General features: G+C 36.3%; 1 protein-coding gene and 1 long non-coding RNA gene across 6 annotated transcripts in view; one reads left to right on the top strand and one right to left on the bottom strand.

Moving 5' to 3' along the window:
- BMPR1B (bone morphogenetic protein receptor type 1B) overlaps window positions 1-27,203 on the top strand; it is a 418,825-nt gene that overhangs the window by 85,674 nt on the left and 305,948 nt on the right. The gene's annotated exons all lie outside the window — the stretch shown is intronic.
- Window positions 1,814-18,234, bottom strand: LOC147581873 (uncharacterized). Its single transcript, XR_015250341.1, has 2 exons — window positions 18,048-18,234; window positions 1,814-2,130 (listed from the first exon to the last, which is right to left on the bottom strand). It is a non-coding gene; the product is annotated as an uncharacterized LOC147581873 (long non-coding RNA).

The following is a 27,203-nucleotide window of genomic DNA, read 5'->3' as shown; positions in this document are numbered from 1 at the left end:
TTCTTACAAATACCAAGGGAGTATGGTTCTTACAGGTAGATCAAGTGTAGGGAGGTACAGAATTTAGTCCAGATGCACTGGCATGGCTGTCTTGGTTCTTTTTGGCCATTTTCCATTCTTCCTGGGTATGTGCAGGCCACATCAGTTGGACAGTGTTTTAAATATCATCTGTGGTCTTCAGTGAGTGTTTGGAAGAAAAGTAATTCAAATTAAGCTGTATAGACAAAAATATGTACACACACAGATATATATATATATATATATATATATATATATATATATATGAACATTACTATGTCTAATTTTAAGCAATGATGGAAATTTTAGCATATATTCAATATAAACCATTTACATGTTGAAGAACTTACATAAATCAGTAAGCTATGTTTTAACATTACTAAAAATAAGATATCTTAACATTTAAGATGTTGCTTTTTCTAGTTTCAAATGATAGGTGTGGTAATGAAAGTACATTATTTGGCTTTATGATATTTATGCACTTGCAAGTTTAGTTGGTAATTCAAATATTTTACAGGGTCATGAAAATCAGTAGTATTTTCCTCTTGTAATGACAGGCACCATATTAAAATTATCATGTTCCACATGCCTTATTTTTTTGATCATTGTTGTATTTGTCCTCCTTAAAAGAAAGGGCATAGCAGCTACTACACTATATAAAGGTAATTTTATACTTGCCAATTGATCTTCCCTTGGGGGCTACTGTACTTTTTATAAATAGCTTGCTGACTTCGAAGAAACATACTTCTGTTCTTAGGAACTCATCTGGAAAGGGCATTTCTTTGGGGATATGGAGACCATGTGTGGAATTTCAGCTACAGGGAAAATTCTGGGTTTTAGACAAAGAAATATTGGGTGGTTTAAAATTGAGAGTCCATTTGTGAAAAATCGGTTTGCTTTTAATAGTTCTATTTTGTTTTTAGAGCTTAATACATTATAGACCCATGGTCCCCAGTCTGGAGTTTTCAGACTCCTAGGGACCTGCAACGCAGATTGGTACCAATAGTCATATTACCCTGGTCATAAGTACTGATTTAAAGTAGTGTATGATTGATTTATTAAAAACGAGCAAATGTTTGTTACCTAAAAAGGGTAATTTGTTTACTTTACCAAACTTGGAATTCATGGAGTAAAAGTAACAGAAAGTCCCCTTTGGAGAGATTCATGCCAGCTTGAAGCCTCACCGATACAACTGTCACATATGTGAGATTGTTAACTCCAGAGATTTTTATTGATTGAATTAATAAATTCAGTTGTAAATCTAAGAATTCAAAATACTTAATAGCTGAATTTTACCTTATGGTGAATATTAAAGTTTGGTAAACTACTTTTCATCCCACATTACATTTTTGGATGAAAGGTGCAAGTGGTTTTATGATACTTCTGTGACGAGAATATTTGTGGGGGCTGGTGTAGCTTACATATATATGGATGTGTGATGCTGAATCCATATTTCTTAAAGTAACTTTCATTGTATTTAGATTAAGAGGTACGCAAAATAAGCTTTGCTGTTTTCAGTGCCAGTGTTATTTTTTTCTTTTTTTCCTGTTTTTCTCCCCGACTTTGGATGGTGTGGGGAGGAGAGGTCATGGTTAGACTAGCAGCACAGGCCGCCATCAAACTTGAAACATTCTGAACAGATAGCACACCCCGCCCACCATTTCTTTCACATCGCTGTAAACGCTCCCAAGTTGTTACTTGAAGACTGAATTTTGTACAAGTTCATTTTGAAACATTTTGAACCATTAAAGTATTAAATGAATTACTATAGAATTGCCACAGTTTATGGTACAACTTAGTTTTTAACAAAGCTTTTGTTTATCACATTCTTAAATGGCTGAAGTATGCTGATAAGAAATTTCTCAGTCATTGTGGCGATTTACAGCCCTTTTTTGCGGGATGGTGTTTAAAATACCTAACCTAAATTTTTCTTAATGCAAGTTCAAGTTACTCTTTCTTATTCATTGTGTACTTGAAGGAAAGTAACTGCGTTACTTCCGTTTCCTCTGGGCTGCATTCATATGTTTGAGGTCATGTGTGAAGTTCTTTTCCTGCTAGTGCTGTCTTCCTTCAAACCCCATGCTGCCTCGTCTATAACAGTCCTTGAGTATCCTGAAATGATTAAAAAAAAAATTATTATGTTACCCTACTGTAAGTCTCTTATGAAGGAGAAATTATATGAAAGTTTTTTATGAAAGACTTTAACAACTACATTTTCAAAAATAACAATTTCAATATGGAAATGCTTAGGCATGACTGTACCAGGAATAATGAAATGGTAGATTCTTGTACAGACATGTGGCATCACTAGGAAGACCACAGCTACAAATACAAGTTAAAAATATTTGTATTAGCAATTCAAAAACAAGTGCTTTTAAGATAATGCGTGTGACTGTTTTAAAAAAGTTCTTATTTATTTAAGAGAGATAGCAGGGGGAAGGGCAGAGAGAGATGAAGAGAATCTCAAGTAGGCTCCATGCTGTCAGCGTGGGGCTTGATGTGGGGCCCGATGTGGTGCTCGAACTCATGAACTGCGAGATCATAGCTTGAGCTGAAACCAAGAGTCAGACGCTTAACCAACTGAACCACTCATGTACCCTATGTGTCTTTTCTTAACATGTTGATTTCTTTTGACAAAGCTTTGTTTTGCTTGGAGCTTTGTCAGAAGCAATCAACATGTTAACATAGTTGTGTGTTCTTGAAGAATTAATTGCATATTAAATTTTTTCCTAAAATGGTATGTACTTATGTAAAATGGAGTAAGGTTCTAGACTCATATAATTATAAATGTGTACTTCACCCTCATGAGTCTCTAGTCATTCATTCAAAAGGTGTGAGGGACCCAGGGAAATGCTTTGTTTGGAACTCTCCTTTGTGTTGCAGTTGACATAAGTTTCTCAGCCCATAAAAAGCATGTGCAAGCCAAAAATGTGATCACTTATTTTGAAAAAGAGGACAGTCTTAGGTGCTTTTCTTGAGAACCTTTGCTCCAAGCTAAGCTTTTTTTTTTTTTTTTTTAACGTTTATTCATTTTTTGAGACAGAGGGAGACAGAGCATGAATGGGGGAAGGTCAGAGAGAGAGGGAGACACAGAATCCGAAACAGGCTCCAGGCTCTGAGCTGTCAGCACAGAGCCTGACACGGGGCTCGAACTCACAGACCGCGAAATCATGACCTGAGCCGAAGTCAGATGCCCAACCGACTGAGCCACCCAGGTGCCCCTAAGCTAAGCTTTTAAATATAGGGCCTGTTTTCTGATGAATCAGTAGTTTTTGTGTGTGTGGTTTTTTTTTGTTTGTTTGCTTTGTTTTTGTTGTTTTTTTCCTCTGTCTATTCAGTTTTTCTTATACTTTAATGTAATTGATAAGGACAAGCGATTCAGTTGTTTCTCAGAATCCATCTAAGGTATCTTGAATGGTGCAAGCTAAAATAATGTCAGTGCAAAAATAAATCTAAGCAAATTATCCGTTGCTAGCAAATCATTGTGGGTGACTACCAAAGACATCCTTTCTTCATCTTCTTTAAGTGGAATCCCATATCATGTAAAGATTGTGTTATTTTAGAATACATGGGGGGGGGGGCGGTGATCATGCCAAACATTTATAGAGCACTTATCTAGCAGTTATGTTACTTGCCTTATCTTTTATTTTTAAGTCTTTTAACCATCTGAGGAAGCACACATTATTCATACCTTTATTTTACAAAACAGAAATCAGAGCCATAGAGAGGTTAATTACCTTGCTTACGGTCACACAACGATTAGGTAGTAGAGCCCGGATTTTATATCAGGTTTCTTTGACTTTACAGCAATTGCTGTTAAGTTTCACTGGTGTTCACATGAATCTTTTCAAAGGTGGATTATAACCATTAAAATGTGTCCAGGACAGACCTTCAGAGAAGCTCTCCCTATCTCTTTTCTAATAACATATTTATCGCATTTCCTCTTTATTTTCCATTCTTTAGAGTTAGCTAGATGTGTGGGATGTGAAAGTGAGCCATATGTAGAATCTCTACTCGGTGTTATTTAAATGTCAACATGGTAATGAGACATTGATGGGGCCCAGTACTTCAGACTTGCCAGTTTCATGATGTTCATCAGTAATAAGCAAATGAGCGTGGTTAGCCTGTGTGCTCTAGAATGATAGAAAATACAAAAACACTGTCATGTACTTAGCAAAAACTATATGAGTAATAACACCCAGAAAGTAGAGGATAATGCTAATTTTTTTGGTAACCACCTTCAACTTCAACTAACAGGAAAGTCTACTTTTATTCTTCGGGTGCCAGTTACCAGTGAAGAAGAGGAATTTGCGGGGTGCCTGGGTGGCGCAGTCGGTTAAGCGTCCGACTTCAGCCAGGTCACGATCTCGCGGTCCGTGAGTTCGAGCCCCGCATCAGGCTCTGGGCTGATGGCTCAGAGCCTGGAGCCTGTTTCCGATTCTGTGTCTCCCTCTCTCTCTGCCCCTCCCCCGTTCATGCTCTGTCTCTCTCTGTCCCAAAAATAAATAAACGTTGGAAAAAAAAAATTAAAAAAAAAAAAAGAAATTTGCATTTCTGCATTGGTGATACTTGTGACTTTGAGAGCAACATTGCCTTCTGGTCTCCTGTGTGTTGTTCTTTTCAGCATTAATAAATTTATTTAAAACAAAGTTATGTTAATGGATCAAATGAGTTCTTGTGCTTGGCAGTGAAATAATCAGATTCGAACTTATATTTAAAATTTAGAGAGGCTTCCCATTAAAAATAGCATTTGGTTGCATTTGCTGACATAGGCTCTTCTAATTTTCTGCTAAGAGATTAATGAAGACCTAGAAACAAACTCAGTAATGGGGGGGGGGGGAAGACTGATACTCAATTGCTAGAAATTTTGATGCATTTCCCCCATCTACAAGGAACTAGACAAGGAAAAACAGGATTATCTAATGAAACTAATCAGTATAAAGTAGCAAATGTAGTTTGCTTCTTTTGTAACATCATCTGCTTGCTCAGACACCCACAATCTTGAAACATCGAGGAAATGGGGCAGCTCTCCATCTGCTGCAAGGGCGGCTGTTTTTCTGAGGAAGCTATAATATTACCATCATTTATGCTTCTGTTCTCGTAGTTTTTCTGTCTGTCCAGCAGCTTTAAGAACAAAGAAAACAGCAAGGACATTAAAGATTAGGTTAGTTGGAGCTGCAGACCACTGCATCCTGAAAGGAAGATGTCTCCCAGGTAATGGACTCAAAGTGGGAGTGGAGAACCGAATGGTAGGCCTTTTAGATTTCAGGTGATCCTTTTTCAGATCGGCAATCTGTTAGGAGAAGGTTCCTTTGCCATCCAGGAGGCAAGCTTTACATTAATGCCTGATGGCCACTGAGAATTGGACTTTTGACTCTTCCTATGAATCTGTGTCTCTGCTACAGCACTGTGAAGGGATTTCTATAACCATCCAAGAGCACAGTGAGCCCGGCCAAGCCTTCTTTGGATGGTGGACGTTGTCACCAGCACAGGAAAAGGCAACAGAAAACCTGAACACCATTTGATTTGTTAACTGATACTGTACTTCAGGGTAAGGGCCTATCTTTCTGAAAATGCATGAGAAAAGCACATTTTAGGGAGTATTTACAAAACTAGAACATTTAGAAAACAGTTTAACATAACATAAGGTAGTAGGTAGGGTATCTGTGCACCTGCTGCAGACAGCTGCAAGGAGAGAACTAACTCATATTTCAGGCAAGATTGCAGGAAACCAAAAAAACTGGGAAAGTGGGATTCAACTCTGCAGAGGAGGCAAGAAGGAAGAATTCATGTTTTGAAGAACTAAATCAATGATGTGAAGAACCAACTTCAGGAACTTAGATTTCAAAGAAAGATCAAGAATAAAAAACAGATAAAAGATAATAAATATGGGGAAGGAGAACTGAAGTCCAGTCTAGGAAAGATAAATACAAGTGGCTGATAAAAATAAGAAAAAAAAAATCAGCCTGTTTTGCAAAGAAATGGAAATAAAAATGAGTTTTCACTTTATGCCAATCAAATTAACTAACATATATTAAACAAGTGACCCCCCCCTTTTGTTTTAAGTTTACTTAATTGATTTTGAGAGAGAGAAAGAGGGCACATGTGAGCAGCAGACAGAGAGGGAGAGAGAGAATCAATCCCAAGCAGGCTCCACACTCAGTACGGAGTGCAACATGGGTCTTGATCCCACAACTGTGAGATCATGACCTAAGCCAAAATCAAGAGCTGGACGTTCAACTGACTGAGCCACCCAGGCATGCCCAAAATACCCTTTTGATAGAAGCTCAGTGGAAAAGTCCTGTTTGAAATGTATACTCATTTCGATAGTTTGGTAACATTTTCTTAAAAACGTTAGTGCTTTATCTACAGGTTACAATCATGGATATGTGATAAAATTTGCTTAGAAGGATAACAAATGGGAAAAATTTTGATAAACTATGAGACAGTTAGTGATAATTTATAGCCTAAAATCATGGTTTTGAAACTAATGATACGGAAATATCCTTCCAATGTAATGTAGTTTCAGTGTATCCCAAGCTGAGAGCTAAAAATGAAGAAGGAAGATGTATTTAGTGGGAAGTAAATGTGGAAATATGTTTGCTCTCCAGATGACTTACTTCCCAAGTCATTTCTTATGAGTTAAGTCCTAGTAAACGTTAGCACCTTATAGGTCTGAGAAAGCTGCCATAGATTTCTGCTAACATTGCCTAAAGCTTTTTATACTGTTTTAAATACCACAGAACATTGCTTTTAGTGGAACAGATATTAACATTATATTATCATCTACCAGAAAAATGTTATTTCAATACCATTTTGGGAAACAACATGTTAAATAAAAAAAAATATGTGAAATTGAAGTAAATACACCAGACAATTTAAAAAGATCTCTGAATGGTGAAATTGCTATATACTTATATGTCACTCCTAAATTTTTCTTCAACAGGAATTTCTTTAATAAGAATGCAATACCTTTTTTTTTAATAGAACGTACAGCAAATGTATTTAAAAAGGAGAAATTTGAAGAATTCTGCCTATAAAATTCAATAGTCATTAGAGGGCATAAAATAGAGTCATTGTAATGGAATTCATGTCGTGATTGTATGCTGTTACAGGATTTTAGAATAGACATTTATTTTTATGTATGTATATATTTTAATGTTTATTTATATTTGAGAGAGTAGGAGTGTGGGAGAGGCATAGAGAGAGGAGGGAGGACACAGGATTTGAAAGCAGGCTCCAGGCTCTGAGCTGTCAGCACAGAGCCCTATGCAGCACTCGAACCCATGAACTGCAAGATCACAATCTGAGCTGAAGTTGGACGTCTAACTGACTGAGCCACCCAGGCACCCCGGCATTTAGTTTTTAAGGTGTAAGGAGATATTTTGACCAAGTATTCCATCTTGCACAGAATTAGTTCCTCCTTTATTGTGAATGAGTTCCAGTAGACCAAAAAAAACTAAGTTATCCTGAACCAAAGTAGAGTGAAAATAGTTGTTTCTTTATTTTGTTTTAATCAAAGAACTGAATACAACCCTTGTCTTACTTGTCATTAACCCCAACCAAGTGAAAAATGGGACAGGGAGGTTAGTCCCTGTGATGGTTGAAAGTGTGTGTGTGTGCGAGCCTGTATGCATGCACACACATGTATGTGTGTTTAATCTTTCTTCCTCCTCATTTTCTTCATTTTTTAATACATCAAAGTAAAAGACACTGTAATCCTATCTCTTCAGAATCTTTCTTCCACCTCTCCCAAATCAACCTAAATTCTTCTAATTATTCACAGATGAGATTAAGTCCAAAAGAATTTTTGTTCATTGTTGTTCTGTTTCTCTTCTTTGTTTTTCTTATAGAGATGACTACCTTTCTTTTTGTGGCTATGTTAATAGATAAGCATGTTCACATAGTTGGCTATTGCCATAATCATATTATTTTATTAATGCAAGAATTTTAGGCTAACAGAAGCAAATCTGGAAGTGATTTAGTTCATGGCCTTTTTGAAGAATTTGAATTGTGCCCCCATCAGACTGTCTAGAGCAAGTTACATTGGGAGGTGTGAGAAGTAAGCATCAAGAGGCTATACTTTGTTGGAATGGGTAGTATTCACTGTAAGTTGTAAAGTTGAAAGAAATGCATGTTCTGGTTAATCTTTTTATAAAAAAAAAACGGCTTTTATATTTCTCAAATATTCAGGTTCACTGTTTTGATTTAAACTGAAGACCATAGCACACCCTGTTAATGCCCTTCCCATGAGGGATGCTTTTATACTGACAAGTCCATAAAGCAGCCTTATTTTATGGGCTGTCGGGTGTTTAAGGGCACCCCCACATTAGTTTGCTAGGTGAGACATAATTTCAGAATACCTTGTACACGTTTATTTGTGGAACATTCAAAGATAGAAAGTACTGGAATACTCATATGGTCAGCTCCTGCATTCTTGATTTGGTGAACACTTTGATCAGTGTAGTGTGGCAGTTTTGCAGACGCATCTCAAACCAGGTGGCATAAAGATGATAAACCTTAAAACAACTGGGTTCAGTATACATTTTTTTTTTAGAGTTGATATGCAGCAATACTCAGTACCAATACTTAAGATATCTGTGAAAATAACAAAACATTTTTTACTTATTTTGGCCCAGTCTGTGAGCAAATTATTTAATAAGGGTGTTGTGGTTAGGATTTCAAAAGCAAATCATTTCCATTTTATCATGAAAAATCCTTCTCTTTCTGGGTTTCCAGGCTCTTGGTTAATGATTTGTATTGTGATCAGGGTGGTTTTGGGGATTTTCATCTGTAACTAATTAGAACTTGGTTTTTTGATTTGAAATTCCACCTCCTTGGTTAAACTTCCTAATTGGGCTAAGAGAAGCACGTTTTTTTTTTTTTTTTTGCCCCTTTTCTCCCTTTATAAATGATTCCCTAACACTTCCTAAACTAGGTGGAAGTACTTCTGATGAAGGTAGAAACTGAAGGTTGAAAGAATTTAATTAACGAGGCAGTTATTTCATTTTGTATGTAGATGTTTTTCACCACGGGGAAATCTTTGGTTTCTTTTGGGTACGGAGGAAATAAAGTACGTTCTGAGAATTAGCTGATAAATGCTACAAACTTGAAGAGCCAAAGCTGTATATTTAGAAGCATTTGGAGATCCAGAAATATTCAGATGATGAGCAAATATTATTTCCAAAATAGTCATCAGATATTATAGAATGAGATATACATAATCTCAGGGCAGTTCTTGAAGGCAAGGGCCATTTCTTATTTGTTGTTTTAATTCCTAGCTTTTGAATATCAGGTTCACATAATAGGTTTGCTTTAATATAGATCAAGAAAATTTAAAAACTGAGGCATAAGTATTGATTTGATTAATTGAATTGTTTATATCTATCAGTCTCAGTGTAACCAGGCATATGCCTTTTTTTTTTCTTTAATTTAAGAAGTTGTCTGCTACTTATCGATCTTACTTTCTTTTTTTAATTTTCAGAGGAGTTTGCTCTTCTTCCTGTTAAGCATTTAGGTTACAGCAAATTTGGTTTTATAATGGTTCAAACCAACTTTGGAATTTGGCAGACCTGGATCTTCTTGATTCTAGGCATTTCTGATGCCATTCCATGCAACAAGAAGTTCTTGGACCAAGTCTACCTAAAGTCCAAGTTCATACGTCTGTCTGTTTCATAGATCCCATTCTGTTTCATTCCATTCTGTTCTTTATTCCTTCACATAAGTGTATGTTTTTCACTTCTGGCTTGAGAGTTATAGATAGTATGGCTCAGTGATTATGGGAAAAGGTGCTGCAAATAAAGTGGGTTCAAATCCTGGTTCTGCTCTTTACTAGCTGGATGATCTAGGGTTAAGTTGTTTAATACCTCTGTGTCTCAGTTTCCTGATGTGTAAAGTTGGGATAACAGAATAACTTACCTCTCAGAGCCGTTAGACGATTAAATGTGAATACATACGAGGTGCTTAGAACAGTGTGTGGTGCGTAACTGGATTCTTTGTCTATCTTTGAAGGCTGATTTGAACTTGATATTACCTGCTTCACCCCAGGGTATTTTCTGACCCAATTTGGTGTTCGTATTTCACTTCAACCAAGGTTGAACTTCTCCTGTGGTATGCCTCACCTGCGCCCTTTGAAGTCTTGGGCACTCTCCACACAACTACCTGAATTCTGTCTACCTTGTCAAGCCTCCTGTTCTACCTTTTTCTTATTACCAAAGTAAAGACATGGTGCTTGAACTCACAAAACACATATCACCAACCTAGATTGCAAACTTTGTGCCTATAGACAAATAATGATTTTTGATATTCCATAAGTATTCTTTGTTACTGCACGGAGCAAAAAAGTTAACCCGGTAAACCGATGCCACTTATAAAATTGCAGCTAATCTATTTTCTGAATGAGAAATTTAGAAATGATCTAAATTGATATAAATGAGCAGACTTCAGCGATTTACAGTTTCATTCGTGTATTAGGAGTAATCCGAGGTGGTTTCACATCGTGTATTCCCTGAACCTGTTGTTTGAATAAAATAGGATTATCTTAAGCCAAGTGTCAGGCAGGTAGGTAAACAGTTTGTGTTTACTGCTTGTTAGACTTTAGTTATGAGGAAACTATGTATTTCAGTGGAGATAGTAATAGTGGTAACTGTGTAGTGCCTGTGTCCACGTAGTACCTGTCGACCAGTACCTTATCGTGGCTGAAAAAGGCTTAAAAAAAAAAAAAAAAAAAAAAAAAAGAGGACTTAGAAAATTGCAAATTTCAGACACATTTTTTTAATGCAAAATTTTAGTGTAGAAGTGGTGCTTCTAGATAGTTGACCGACTCTCTCAGGCTCTGGAGGATATTATTTGGTGGTGGTGACCACAAGAAGTGAAGCGGGACAGTGAAGGACCCTGTTCTTGGCAACATGGAATGGTGAATAACAGTATTAGGATTTTCTTTTCCACAAACATTCTAGGATGTTCAGGCTATTCACAGTGAAAGGTGAAGAAAATAGTAGTACTCAGAATTTACTTTGCAGTTGCTATTTGGTTTCTAGTTTAGGTTGTGTATTCTCCTTTAATGTTTCATTTTGACATAATATATTTTAACATGGACTTTTCTTGCAGATAAACATTTTATGATATAATTTTTCTCAAGTTCTAGGAGACAATGTGGCTGTGTTTTATTTACTCGGATCATTTGTGATGAGAACCAGACTCAAACTTATTTCAGAAATATTGTTAATTATACAAATAAAAGGGGCAGATATCTTTTTGATTCATCTACACATTTCAGAGTTGCTCCATATTACATTCATGAAACCATTTCTAAATAATCATACAGCATCTTCTAATATTGGTATGTATTTCATACTTGCCCATTAGAAGTTGTATTTAATTACACGACTACACAGTAATGGGTGGTTGTCAGGCAGAATGAGATTTCAGTGCATGGTAATGAGGTTAAAGGTAATGGAAGGTAGATTCAAATATACATGATGAATTGTATATTTGAATTGTTTCTTTACATATTATAGATTTTAGTTAATATCCTATTGGTATTTATAAAACAAAGAAAAGTAAAAAAAGATAGTAGGTAAGGTTATGTTTTTAGTTTTCAACATTTTTAATGGGCAAAATTTAAGGAATATGTGTTGCAGTAGCAATACTGCAAAGAAACAATTGTCTGTGGTTCAGGTGCCTACCACTGTAATTACTGGAATCCAGTTTTCAGAAGACCTTCTCCCATTTTGCATCTCCTTATGGCAGGTTGAGAATAAATGGTGGCAGGTGGGAGGATGTCAGAATAAAAATCAGAATTAAGGAAGATTGCAATTATTTAAAAAAAGTCAACAGCAAGGTACCCTTTAAAGGATTTGAGGTGTGGGGAAGAATAGAGATAGAGGGAGGATTGGGAAATCATTTTGGATATTAAGGTGACCTGAATCCCATAGGAAGGAAGTGCTTATTAGTTACTGTTTCTGAGCCATTTTAGTTTTGTGTGTTTTTTAGAAATGGATCCTTTATTAAGAGTCAGAGTCTTATTAAAGGACTTAAACTGCACTTATGCAGATAATTTCTTAGAAGTTCTTCAAGGTATATTAGGGACTTGACTTCTCTATTATTGCATCTGACAAAAGAGGTATAAGCTCAAGGTGCCTTTTTGTTATGAAAATATTAGGGCAAGAGGATAAATGTCAACAAAAACTCAAACTTGCGTGATTCCCTTTTAGCCAGTTTACTTAAATCATGCTTAAAATTATAAATAAGGTCAACATGTAAGAAATCAACTTACTACTTTTTTCTATTTAAATACATATTTTTACATTATACATGAGAAAATAGTTTAGTGGTATTTGAGGTTTGTTTTATGATTTACAAACATTACATTTGAATACAATGTGGAGTTTTATTTTAAAAAATTTTTTTTAATGTTCATTTTTGAGAGAGACAGAGTGTGAGTGGGGGAGGGGCAGAGAGAGGGGGAATCACAGAATCTGAAGCAAGCTCCAGGTTCTGAGGTCCGCACAGAGCCCATCACGGGGCTTGAACCCGCAACTGTGAGATCGTGACCTGAGCTGAAGTTGGACGCTTAACCGACTGAGCAACCCAGGCACCCCCTACAGTGGGGAATTTTAAAGAATGATTAGGTTTTATGGGTATATTCTCTATCAATTCAGAAAAATGTAGATTTTTATTTGTTAAAGCTAGTATAAACATGCAGCATATAGTTCAACACATGAATCTGCTCATGCTGTTTTCTTAAAATCTTTCAATGGTTCCCATTGTCTTCAAGATGACATCCAGTATCTGTCTTCAAAGCCTCATCTTCATTCATTTACAGAGCTTGTGTTTTCCCCTTGTCTGCTCCCTCTCCCATTTCTAATAAGGATTACGTCACTCTCTATCAACTCAAGCTCTCTACATCTGAATATCCTTGTAGCTTTTCAAAGGCTGACCATTTCTTTTCTTCAACTGCATGAATACAGGTCATGGGCCACCAGCTTTCTGCTTCATATTAACATCCACCTATATTCCCATATACTCATATTGCCTTCTCTTCTTTCTGAGTGTAAGCCTCCTCTCCAAATTGAAATAATATTCAATGATTTTCTACTTTCACTCTCCCTTTCCCTCTTTCTCTGCTAACTCCTTTTTTTTTTTTTTTTTTTTTTTTTTTTTTTATAAACTCTTTTCCCTTAGCAAAACCCTTCTTTGACCCATTGTCAGCTTCTAACTGCTGCTCTAACTCTCCTTCTGGAAAGAACTTGTGTGTGTTCCTGACCACCCATTCATTGTTTATTTCACTGTCTGAAGCTGGAATTGCTTTCACCAAATCAGTAATGACTACTGATTTGCCAGATTCCCCAAACACTTGTTTCAGGTGCTGGCATATTCCCTGTATCCAATGAAAATGACAGTTTTTATTAATATTATCCTCTCCTCATTTATTTATATGGCTTCCCCTTTGCTAGGTTCTTTTCCTGGCTTTTCCACATGCCTTGTAAATGTGTTCACTGAGGTTCAGAGAAACTGCTTTATCTCTTACTCCAGCATGATTTACTCTTTGGACTGATGCCCCATTCACAAGCACGCCTCAAAACACAGAACAGGTCTCCCACCTTAAGTCTTGACCCTCATTAAAGGCTTCAGTCTTTTTGTTTATTTCATAATACCTCCCAAACTCACTACGCCCAATTTGAACTCATGATCAGTTCCGTAAAATTTAGTCTTTTTTTGTTGTTGTTGTTCTTTATTACCTATAAGTGACATCCCTACACAGGACATTACCAGATATACAAACACTGAAACCAGGAATCTGGGAACAAATCTCTAATTCTTGCTGCCTATAGTATCTTAATCTTGAGTCTTCTCTTTATTCCTACATTTTATGTCTTGCTTAAATATCATCTCAGTTTTCACCAAGAATAGCCTTAGTGTAGCCTCCCTGCCTGCCTCTCGGGCTTTGGCTATCTATATTTTGTTATTTTTTTGTTTTGTTTTGGGGCAAATGGAAAATACTTGTTTATGAACCCTTTGGAACACAAAATTTTTCATAACTTTCAGAAAGTGATTGACACATTGCTCAATACATGTTTATGGTTTAGGTATAATTATTGTAGTTTTGACGACTAGTTCTAGTTGCATATTGAGATCATAATTTAACAGGATCATGATCTAACAGGATCATGTTTCCTTGGAAGGGACCAAGAAGTATTCTTTGTTTTCAGTGTTGAAGGATAAGCATGACTTTAACAGTTGTACTTGAGAGAAAGACCATTCTAGGCAGAGGGAAGACCAAAAACAAAAACAAAAACAGAAACAAAAACAAAAACAAAAAACCCAACAACAATAACCGAAAAAACCCCACAAAAACCCAAAAAACAAACAACAACAAAAAACCCACAATGCTTAATGCCATGATAGTAAGCAGGGTAAAAATATTCTTGGAGCATGAGAATCAGTGTTTGAATTTATGAGAATACATTTGACTTATTATTAACCAAAAGTATTGGATAAGAAGGTATTTATGTTCAACTAGTGACTTTATAATTTATTCAGACAAATATTTCATTTTAGGGATTCCTGATTTGGCAGACTAGACATGATGGATTGAATGCTGGACTTGAATTTCTTCTGTAACTTCTAATTTCTTGTTCTGCTTGTTTACATAATGGTATGATTTGCCATGGAGTGATTATTTAAAAGTTAAATGTTAGAGCACTCTGAGGAGTATGTTAAAATCAGAGACTGTATCTTAAATTTCTCTAGAACCTCTTTTAATTAAAAAAGCTGTAATTTGTCTAAGTTAATTTCTTACTATCTTAGAAACTGAGAATGATAATTTGTGAATTTAATTTTATTTTTTCCATAATGTAAAAGATAAAACCTCCACAGCTTTTCTTTTAAAGTCTGGATTCATTATTCATATATTGTATGAAAACAATTTTACACTTTTTTTTCTTCAAACCTTTTTCCTTTATATAACTAAGCACCAGAAGAAAGTCAAACTTTTCCTGTGATGCTAAAATTTCTTCCAGATCACATGTTGAAGTACCCTTTCCTTTTTTCTCTGAGGCCTTTCTTAAGTGATCAGATGTAGACTTTTAAGTATATATGGCCAGCTCTTTAATCTGAACTACTTTGTCTAAATCTGTGCTGTTCAGATAGCATGTATCTTCAGTGTTCAGCTTTGCATCTGGGCTATACTTCAACCAGGTAGTATCTATTTTTCTTCCTCTTTCAGATTTGACTGAAATTAGAAGCGTGTTCCACATATATTGTGTGGGTTCAAAAGGCCCGTTTGATTTTGAAATACTTTTACTCATTATAAAATAAATTGTGACTATTTTTCTAAGTACAAAACCTTTCCCTAACAAGTAACATTTTAATTTGTTATTTTCCTTGACCTCATGTAAGCATTTCTTTTAAAAGTTTAGTTTTTAGGGGTGCCTGGGTGGCTCAGTGAGTTGAGCATTCGACTCTTGATTTTGGCTCAGGTCATGATCTCACACTTCATGGGTTCGAGCCCTGGGTCGGACTCTGTGTGCTGACAGTGCAGAGCCTGATTGCCTGCTTGGGATTCTCTCTCTCCCTCTCTCTCTGCCCCTCCCCTGCTTTCACTCTCTCTGATTCTCTAAATAACTTAAAAAAAAAAAAAAAGTTTAGTTTTTATAGAATGGTACATGTTTTATATATTGTCAGCCTTTATTTTTTCTAAAGGTGCAAAGCCGAATGAGTGATTGTAAAGAATAGTAGCACCTCTTTCTCTTTGAGTTCTGATCAGTATTTGTGTAAAGCAGAATATCTTTCAGATTGAATAAATTATTAGTAGTACTTTCAAGTGATATTTAGCAAGCCTTGTGGGTCATAGGGTTGCAAACATGCATCGTGTGTTTCAAAAGTTACGTTACTTATAGAAGCTACAGAGAAATTTAGATTTTAAGGAAAATAAATTTATCTTATTGTCCTTAATAGCCTTTTAAAATTCTATTTTTATAAACTATGACCAGTCTTAACTAAATTTTTCTTTTAAACCTTTGGATAAAAATTCATGTTATGTGGATTCCTGCAGCATGAACTTAGTGCCGTATTTGGGCTTGTTTTTGTGATTTTCTTCCACTAAACTTGGAATGCTGTCTTGAGGAATAGGTTTTTGGCTTTCAAGGGCCATCATAGTCAAACACTAGTTCTTAATCACTGTGTCTGTGTAGTGTCTTGCTGATGTTGCTCTCAGTGTATCGACTTCCTTTTCTCTCTGTTTCCAGCCAAGATGTTTTGAAATGTTTCAACCAAACAAAAAACTACAGTGTTACCATTTTGTGATAGAGAACATCTTTACTTGGTTATGCTATTTGCTGCGTGATGATTATGGAATTACTGTTATAATAGGAACCGTTAACTTTAAGCTTGTGCATGTTTTGGATTAATAGCATCCTTAGTATTTTTTTCTCTTCTCAGTGCCTTGGCTTGTCTTGTTAGGGAAGGGAAAGAAATGATTTAATGTTTTATCATTTAATTAAACTTTTCTTGAGTATGTGAGAGTAAATTTAAGTTTTTGTTACAGTGAGACTTTTGTGTTACCTTTGCATTTGATATTCTTCCGGCAAACATTATCCTCTGTTAGCACAGCAAGTTGATAATTGTTCCACCATACTTAAAGGTCTTGCATTGGATTCTGACCTTACTCTGGGAACTTTTTCTTCTAAAACTGAGATGATGCAAAGAAGGGTAACATGACTCAGTTTGGGATTTCCCATGTCAGCGCTGGAAGGTGTCCTGTGGTAGGCTCTTGAGCAGTTAGGGACAGTGGAAATAGCCTTAGATGAGGGGATGGATAGCCACAGTCCTCAAGGAGACTCTAGTTTACAAGGAGTTTCAGACGCTTATCTGTAACTAGTGATGATCTGTGTGTGTGTGACAGAGGTATTCTGTTATCTATTTATTACAGTACATATGAGCTAGGTATTATTATCCCCATTTTACAAATGAGGAAACCAAGGCTTGGAGAAGTAAGCACCTTGCCCAAGATCATAAGGTCAGTAAATACAGAGCTGGCATTCATACCCGGGGACTCTTTTGACTACAAGACTTGGCTCTTCACTGGCCTGCACTGTGTTCCATGTAAAGGACCATGTGCTTATTGTGAAGATTAAATAAATTAATGTGTATGTGTTTGTAAAGCTGTTATTCTTGATAGGGAAACATATATATATATTTATATATACTTATTATATATATATTTATATATACTTATATATACTTATATATATATTTATATATATTTAAAAATTAAAAAAAATTTTTAATGTTTATTTTTATTTTTGAGAGAGAGAGACAGAGAATAAGCAGGACAGGGGCAGAGAGAGAGGGAGACACAGAATCAGAATATATATATATATATATATATATATATATATATATATATTTGGAACTTGGAACTGTTGGTCTTTTGTGCTATTTCAAGGATTGGCATTGACTTCATAATTTTATATGTAAATATTTTCACCTTCAAGATTATTAATATTTGTCAGTGTTCTGCTTGTTGATTTATGATGTATATATATTATTCATGTATGTAAACATATACAAATATGTATACACACACACACGCACTTCTAAAAAGGGAAGAGAATCTATGTTTTTCCCTTTGTGCTCTGTGGATTTGTTTTTTTCTGAAAAAAAAAAGTTTTACCTCAGTCTTCTTTTTAGGATTTTCTGGACTTCAGGATTTAATAATTTATTATATTACTCACTTATAATTGCATGCTGGAGAATAGGATCTTTAACACTCCACTGTTTTAAAAAAATAGTACAAGGTAAACACATATAAAAAAAGATTGATTGCTTTAGTAAGGACACTGAATAGTCAAAACCTTTTCAAACAACTTGGTTTACTGTATACACACGCTATTTTGAGTGTTGTGAATTACTGAAATACTTTAAGACCTTCTCTAGTTTGTATGCATTACTGAAATACCCAAAGGTTTGATTCTGGAATGCTTGAGAAACTTTAAATTGCAAGGAGAAAACCAATGAGTACTTACTCATGTTGTAACACTTTTCTGTAATTTCCCTCAATTTCTGAGGTTGTCCTCTGGTACCTTTTATTCACGTTAGGGATAGATTTTAAGTACTCTTGATTCCAAGTAATTTGTTTAATTGTCTTAATGCTATCTTTATAATGATTTTAAGCTGTGGCACTCTGTGAGCGAGTGCCCAGGGGCTGGATAATTGACATTCAGGCAGTGAGGTCTGCTTTCTCTTACTGGCCTCTTGGCAGCCTCTGTGACCTCACAAGGGCGTTTAAAAAAATCTTTTAACCTCTAGTAGCTTTGAAGGCAAAGCTGTAGGTGATGGTTTGGGAATTCAAAACTGATAATTTAAGTAAAACTGAATGTAAATATTTGTAGACAAAGCCTTCAGGTCTAAGCTAGTTGAAATATCTTCTAAAAGTATCAAGAGTTTTTTCAAAATTATTATTTACAACTAACATCAGTATAGTATGAAAAGTCTCTGTCAATATCACACATTTAGTAATGGTTAAAAGTGTTTGTTTGAAATATAAGTTTTGAAATTCTATTTTTTGATTAAAGTTGAAGTATGTCACAGTATTAACCTTACTTTTCAGATGGGAAATACAGAAATTTCTCCTTTGTCTTTCATAATTAGTATGAATTTATGAATCTGCTTTTTTATCATATTTAAGATTTATCTTGTATTAACAGTTAAGTGTTTCGCATAGCCTCATGTAAATATTCAGCAATAAATGATGATTATTGGTTGCCTAGATAATTACTTATATATGCTTTCTGTGAGCAAAAAACTGAACTTTGGAGGAAGGATGTAAGAGATAATTTTCTTTAAAAATTTTTTTTAATGTTTATTTTTATTTTTGAGAGAGAGAGACAGAGAATAAGCAGGACAGGGGCAAAGAGAGAGGGAGACACAGAATCAGAAGCAGGCTCCAGGATCTGAGCGGTCAGCACAGAGCCTGACACAGGGCTTGAACTCACAAACTGGGAGATCATGACCTGGGCCAAAGTCAGACACTCAACTGATTGAACCACCCAGGAGCCCCAAGAGATAATTTCTAATTTCTCTTCCTAAAACATTTGGAGTGAAAAAATTTTTCCTTGATACAATTCAAAGGTAATGTAAGTCCATATTGGCTTTTCTAGGTTATATCTTCATTTTCTAGGTTTTCTAGGTCAAAGGTTTTCTAGGATATGTCTTCATTTATGGGAACCTCAACTGATTAGGTCGCCCATGGGCTCCCTTTGACCCACCTCACGTGTGCCTAGACTGTGTCTAGAAATACTCTATCTGCATTTTATTTGCCTTAAGCCAGACTTCTGTGGTTAGCATTGAGCAGTCTTGTAACAGTTGTTCCTGATGACATCCTGTCACCTCTGGTCAGTCCAGCCAGAGCTTTATTCTGTTACCAGAGACTTGTCCTTGAGTTCTGACCACCTTACCAAATGATCCTCAATCTACCTTTCTAGTTTCATCTGGGCCACTCTACCCTTCTTTGCCTTTTCACCTGAGTATTTTCTATTCTCCAAACACCTTTGAATAGGTTGGATCTTCTACCTGACCTTTCTTCTCTTTTGCTTTTCTGAATCTGATCTGTACTTCATGACTATGAATTCTGACTTCATAACCTCATGTATGTCACTTACTGTCTATGCCTTATTGCCTTAAAAATTGTAATAGAAAACACAACATAAAATTTACCATTGTAACCATTTTTAAGTGTACCGTTCAGTAGTGTTAAGTATATTTACGTTGTTTTGCAGCAGATCGTCACAACTTTGTCATGTTGCACAACTGACACTGTACTTACTAAACAGCGCCCATCTCTGCCCTGCCGCGCGCTAACAACCACCATTCGATTTTATGCGTTTGACTACTTTAAATAACTCATCTAAGTGGAACCATACAGGATTTGTCTTTTTGTGACTGGCTTATGTCACTTTGTATAATATCTTCGAGGTTCACCCATGTTGTAGCACGTGACAGCATTTCCTTCTTTTTTAAGGCTGAAAATATTCCATTGTCGGTATATACCAAATTTCATTTATCCCTTCATTTTTCTGTGGGCATTTGGGTTGCTTTCACTTACATGGCTATTGTGGAAAATGCTGCTATTGTGAACATGCATTTGCAGATAATTCTTTGAGATCCTGCTTTCAGTTCTTTTGAATATACACCCAGAAGTAAGATTGCTGCTCATATGGCAGTTCTGTTCTATTTTAATTTTTAATGTTTTATTTATTTATTTTGAGGCAGAGAAAGAGAGAGAGAGAGGAGGGGGAGAGAGAATCCCAAGTAGGCTCTACAACTGTCAGCTTAGAGCCTGATGGCAGGACTTGATCTCATGAATCATGAGATCAAAACCTAAGGCAAAATCAAGAGGTTGGATGCTCAATTGGGGCACCTGTGTGGTTCAGTCAGTTAAGTGGCCAGCCAGCTCAGGTCATGATCTCACAGTTCATGAGTTCGAGTCCTGTGTCAGGCCCTGTGCTGACATCTTAGAGCCTGGAGCCTGCTTTGGATTCTGTGTCTCCCTCTCTCTCTGCCCCTCCCCAGCTGGCACTCTGTCTCTGTCTCTCTCAAAAATAAATAAACATTAAAAAAGAAAAAAAAGACTTGGATATTTAACCGACTGAACCACCCAGGCACCCCTGGTAACTCAATATTAAATTTTGGGGGGACCTGCCATATTGTTTTCTATAGTGGCTGGACTATTTTGTATCAGGTGTTCAAATTTCTCCACATCCTCTCTAACATTTGGTTTTTGTTTTTTTTTTAATTGAAGTATAATTGACATATTGCATTATATTAGTTTCAGGTGTACAGTGATGATTTGATATTTGTATATGCTATGAAATGATGACAAGAAGCCTAGTTACTATCCATCACCATACAAAGTTACACAAGTTTTTTTTTTTTTTTTTTTTTCCCTAGTGATGAGAGCCTTTAAGATTTACTTTTTTGGCAACTTTCAGAAATACACTATGACATTATTGACTAGAGTCACCATGCTGTATATTATGTCCCCATGACTTACTTATTTTATACCTGGAAGTTTGTACCTTTTCGCCTCTTCATCCATTTCATCCATCTCCCCCATTCGCTCTTCCTGCTGGCAACCACCATTCTATCACCTCTATCTATAAGGTTTTTTTTAATGTTTATTTTTTATTTTTGAGAAAGGGAGCATGAGTGGGGGAGAGGCAGAGAGAGAGGGAGACAGAGGATCTGAAGCGGGCTCTACACTGAGAGCAGAGAGCCAGACATGGGGCTCCAACTCACAAACCATGAGATCATGACCTGAGCTGAAGTCAAATGCTTAACTGACTGAGCCACTCAGACGCCCATGTTTTGTTTGTTTTTTTTTTTTAAAATTCTACATATAGGTTAAATCATATGGTCTTTGACTTGCTCTGTCTTATTTCACTTAGCATAATATCCTCAAGGTTCATACATATTGCTGCAAATGGGAAGATTTCATTCATTTTTTAAGGCTGAATAGTATTTCACTGTGTGTGTGTGTGTGTGTGTGTGTGTGTGTGTGTGTGTGTGTGTGAGACATGGGTGTGTATGATATATAATGTATATTATGTAATGTACATTGCATCTTTTTTGTCCATTTATCTGTAGATGAATACTTAGGTTGCTTCCATATCTTGGCTGTTGTAGATAATGCTGCAGGGAACAAAGGGGTACATATATGTTTTATAAGTAGTGTTTTTGTTTTTTTGTTTTGTTTTTTTAATTTTTTTAATATTTATTTTTGAGATTAGAGAAAGAGAGAGAGACAGTGTGTGAGCATGGGAGGGGCAAGAGAGAGGGAGACACAGAATCCACAGCAGGCTTCAGCCTCGAGCTGTCCGCACAGAGTCCAACACGGGGCTTGAACTCATGAACCATGAGATCATGACCTGAGTCATAGTCAGAGGTTCAACCAACTGAGCCACCCAGGCGTCCCATGTTTTCTTTGTATAACTCAAGGGTGGAATTTGCTGGGTCATATAATAGTTCTATTTTTAATTCTTCAGGAACCCCTATGCTGTTTGACATAATGGCTATATCAATTTACATTCTAGTTTTTGGTGGAGTCTTTAGGGTTTTCTATATATGAAACCATGTTGTTCACAAACAGTGATAGATTTACTTCTTTTTGATTTTGGTGCCTTTTATTTCTTTTTCTTGCCTAATTGTTTTGGCTAGGACTTCTGATTCTATATTGAACAGTAGTGGTGAGAGTGGGCATCCTTGGCTCATTTCTGATCTTAGAGGAAAGACTTATCTTGTTGAATATGATGTTAGCTGTGGGCTTATTAGATGGCTTTTATTATGTTGAGGTATGTACCCTCTATACCCACTGTGATGAGAGTTTTTGTCATAAATGGATGTTCGGTTTTGTCAGTGCTTTTTCTGCATTTGTTGATATGATCATGTGATTTTTATCCTTTATTTTGTTAATGTAGTATATCACTTAGTGTAGTATGTATAGTTAATGTATTAATAGATTTGCAGATGTTGAACCATCCTTGTATCCCTGAATGAATCCCACTGGATTATCGTGTATTGTTGAATCTTCTTTAATGTATTGTGGAGTTTGGTTTGCTAATATTTTGTTAGGAATTTTTTACATCTGTGTTCATCAGGTATATTGGCTTGTGTTTTTGTTGTTGTTGTTGTTGTTGTTGTTGTTGTTGTGTGTGTGTGTGTGTTTTGGTGGGGGGTGTCCTTGTCTGGATTGGGTCCTAGGGTAATGCTAGTCTTATAACATGAGTTTGGAAGCATTCCCTCCTCTTCTGTTTTTGGAAGAGTTTGAGAAGGATAGATACTACATTTTCTTTGAATGTTCAGTAGACTTCATCAGGGAATTGTCTGGTTCTGGACTTCTGTATGTTGGGAGGTTGGGAGGTTTTTGATTTACTGATTCAGTCTCCTGGATAGTCTCTTTCCACTTAGTTTCACTCTGATCTTTGTTATTTCCTATCTTTTACTAACTTTTGATTTCATTTGTTGTTTTTATAGTTTCTTTAGTGGAAAGTTAGATTGTTTATTTGAGATATTTGTTTCTTGATATAGGCTTGTATTGCTATGAACTTCCCTCTCAGAACTATTTTTACTGCTTTCCATAGAGTTTGGTATGTTGTATTTCCATTTTCATTCATCTCAAGGTATTTTTTAATTTCTCCTTTTGATTTCTTTATTGACTCATTTGTTGTTCAGGAGTATGTTGTTTAACCTCCACATATTTGTGACTTCTCATTTTTCCTATTGTAATTGATTTCTAGTTTCACAACATTGTGGTTGGAAAACATGCTTGATATAAGTTCAGTCTTAAATTTATTGAGACTTGTTTTGTGGCCTAACATATGATCTGTCTTGGAAATTATTCCACATGTACTTGAGACGAATGTTTATTCTGTTGCTTTTGGTTGGAACATGCTGTACATATTAAGTTTATCTGGTATCGTGTTGTTTAAGGCCAATTTTTCCTTATTGATTTTCTGTCTGGGTGATTTATTCAATGATTTAAGTGGGTATTAATTCCCTTACTATTGTATGGCTGTCAATTTCTTTCTTTAGGTCTGTTAATATTTGCTATATATGTTTAGGTACTCCTATGTTGGGTGCATAAGTATTTATAAATATTATATCCTTTTGTGGGGTTGGGCACTTCATCATTAACTAATACCCTTCTTTGTCTTTCATTTTTTTTTTTTTTTTAAATAGACTTCACGCCTAGCATGGAGCCCAATGTGGGGCTTGAACTCATGACCGTGAGATCAAGACCTGAGCTGAGATTAAGAGTCGGAACCTTAACTGACTAAACCACTGAGGTGCTCCGACAGTCTTTATTTTAAAGCCTATTTAGTCTGTTATAAGTAAGATACCTCAGCTTTCTTCTGGTTTCTATTTGCATTAAATTTTTTTTCTATTACTTTGCTTTCAGTCTGTATGTGTCCTTATCTCTGAAGTGAGTCTCTTATAGTTCATTTACCTTTAATGTGATTATTGATAGGTATGCACTTATAGCCATTTTGGGAATAGTTTTCTTGTTTTGTAGGTCTTCTCTGTTCCTTTCTTTTCCCCTTGCTCTCTTTCCTTGTAATTTGGTGACTCTTTAGTGTTATGTTTAGATTCCTTTCTCATTACCTTTTGTACTATCTACTATAAGTTTTTGCTTAGTGGTTACCATGCAGCTCACATATAACAGCTATTTATATAGTCGTCTATTTTAAGTTGATAGCAACTTAAGTTTGAATTCATTCTAAAACTCTGCATTTTTACTCCTCCTTTCACCACATTTTATGTTTTTGTGTCACATTTTACAGTTTTTGATTTTGTGTAACCCTTAACTTCATATAGGTATTTTTACCACTTTTCATCTTTTAACTTTCATACTGGCTTTATAAGTGATTAATCTACTACTTTTGCTAGTGAGGTTTATACTTTCATGTTTTCTGGTTACTAATTAATGCCTTTTTCCTATCTTAAAGACGTCCCTTTAACATCTCTTATAAGGCCAGTTTAGTGGTGATAAACTCTTTTATCTTTTGCTTATCTGGAAAACTCTTTTATCTGTCCTTTAAACCGGAATGATAACCTTGTCAGGTAGAGTATTATTGTTTGGGAGTTTTTTCCTTTTAGTACTTTGAATATATCGTGCCACTTCCTTCTGGACTGTAAAGTTTCTGCTTAAAAATCTGTTGATGATTTTACGGGGGTTCCCTTATCTATAACAAGTTGTTTTTCTCTAGCTGCTTTTAGGATTCTCTCTTTAACTTTTGACATTTTAATTATAATGTATGTTGGTGTGGATCTGTTTGGATTCATCTCTTTTGGAACTTTATGAGATTCTTGGATCTGGATGTCTGTTTCCATCCTCAGGATAGGGAAGTTTTCAGCCATTATTTATTCAAATAAGTTTTCTGTTCTTTCTCCATTCTCCTTCTTGGACCCCTGTAATGTGAATGTTATTCTGCTTAATGTCTCATAGGTCCCTTAGGATAGTTTCACTTTTGAAGTTACCTTTCCTTTTGTTGCCCTGTTTGGGTGAGTTCTACTGCCCTGTCTTCTAGGTCTCTGATCCTTTTCTGTGCTTCATCTGGTCTGTTGTTGAACCCCTCTAGTTTATTTTTCGTTTCAGTTACTGTATTCTTCAGTCTATGATTTCTGTCTGGTACTTTCTTATATTTTCTATCTCTTTAAGTTCTCACTGTGTTAATCTATTCTTCTCTCCAGTTTGGTGAGCGTTTTTATGATCATTGTTTTGAACTTTTTATCAGGTAAATTGCTTATGTCTGTTTTGTTAAGATTTTCTTCTGAGGTTTTTATCTTGTTCTTTTGTTTGGAACATATTTCTCTGTTGCCTCATTTTGCTTGACGCTCTGTGTTTGCTTCTATGTATTCAGTGAAATAGCTACCTCCCCCAGTGTTGAAGGGGTTGCCTTGTGTAGATTAACATTGTCATTCAACTTTGCCCTGACTTGGTGATTGTCACAGCAGCCAGATTTATTCTTGATAGGTCCCAGTTGTTGAGTGACCTGTCAGTTTTCCAAAGTTCAGGATCTCAGTCACTTTTAAGCTGATTAGAAGCCAGACCCCCTCAGCTAGCAGCTTTTAAAGTGTTCAAATACATAAAGTCCTGTGGGGCCACAGTTGCGAACCCTACTGTCTTCCAGACCAGGTGATGTGGAGATGTCTGCTGAGCAACAGTTGGAAAAATCAGAGCATCGGATGAGTGTGTCAGCTCCTTTCTGGGAGATACTGATGACGTATAGTGAAACCAAGGGAAAACACAGACAGTGTCTCCTGGCCTACTTTTCCTGAGAGCATCTTCATAGTCTCTAGATGTCTGGCAAAACTGAGGCCTGCTCCTTAGGCTGAAATTCCAGGATGAGTAGTCCTTTTTCACAGATACACTGGGGATGTGTGTCAGTCTGCCATCTGTGCACTGCCCTGGGGGTGGAAGCCTGCAAAGAACTGTCTCTATGATTGTTACAGTCCCAGGGAATCCAGCCCTCCTGGCCACTAGAGCCAGGTGATCAGAGAGTCCCTCGTATGGGCTATGTGTGCCCTGCTGGCTTTAGCAAGGCAGAGGAAGAACACTAGATTAGAATGTGCCTGCTGGCTTTAACAGGGCAATGGAAGGGTGCAGGGACTGTGTGTGCCCCCAGCACTAACAAGGTAGATGGAGAGAGCAAAAATGGCACCCACCAGTGCTTCTGGCATATGCTTTAAGATTAGCAAATGAATTTCCTTCACATATGGTTCAGGTGATTTTCAAACTGCTGCCTTTATCCTGGGCCCTACGGCAAGTGAGTCTGTGTGTGAGCCCTTTAAGAGCAGGATCTTAGTTCGCTATAGCCTTCTGGGCATAAGCCTTGTTGGTTTTCAGAGAGAGTCATTTTGAGGGCTGATGTCCCCAGTGAAGGTCCCAAGGGTTGGGGTTCCTGATGTAGAGCACAAACCCCTCACTCCATAGGGAGAAGCTCTGGATATGTGAGATCCTTCTCAATTGTGGGTTGCTCTGCTGGTGTTGGGGTTTTTGTGAGACTGCATCTCTGCTTCTCCTACCTTTCTCAGTGTAGCCCTTTTATTGTTTGTTGTGAAGGAGCTGTAGCTAGTTTTCAGGTGTTTTTCAGAGGGAATTTTTCCATATATAGATATAGATTCAGTGTATCTGTAGGAGGAGGTAAATTCAGGATCTTCCTATGCCTCCATCTTGGGACACCTCTCTTTCCCCCACCCCTGCTTTGTTTTAATAGCAACCATCCCAATGAGTGTGAGGTGATCTATCAATGTGGTTTCAACTTGCATTTCCCTAATGATTAGTGATGTTGAACATCTTTTCATGTGCTTGTTGGCCAAGTCTTACTATCTTTGGGGAAATGGCTATTCAAGTCTTCTGCCCATCTTTTAATTGTTTTTTTTATTTTTTATTGCTGACATGTAGGAATTTTTTTTAATATTCTGAATATTAAACCCTTGTCAGATAAATAATTTGCAAATATTTCCTCCCATTTCAGTGTCTTTCCACAATGTTGATTGTGTTATATCTTGTGCAAAAGATTTATAATTTTGGTATGGTTCGATTTGTCTATGCTTTTGTTGCCTGTGCTTTTGGTATCATATCAAAAAATTCATTGCCAAATCTAGTATCATGAAGCTTTGCC

This window comes from Puma concolor, chromosome B1 (genome assembly GCF_028749965.1).
Source record: "Puma concolor isolate L17-30 chromosome B1, mPumCon1.1.hap2, whole genome shotgun sequence".
NCBI lineage: Eukaryota > Metazoa > Chordata > Mammalia > Carnivora > Felidae > Puma > Puma concolor.
The sequence above is the reverse complement of the archived record's forward strand: the minus strand, read 5'-3'. Positions and strand labels throughout refer to the sequence as shown.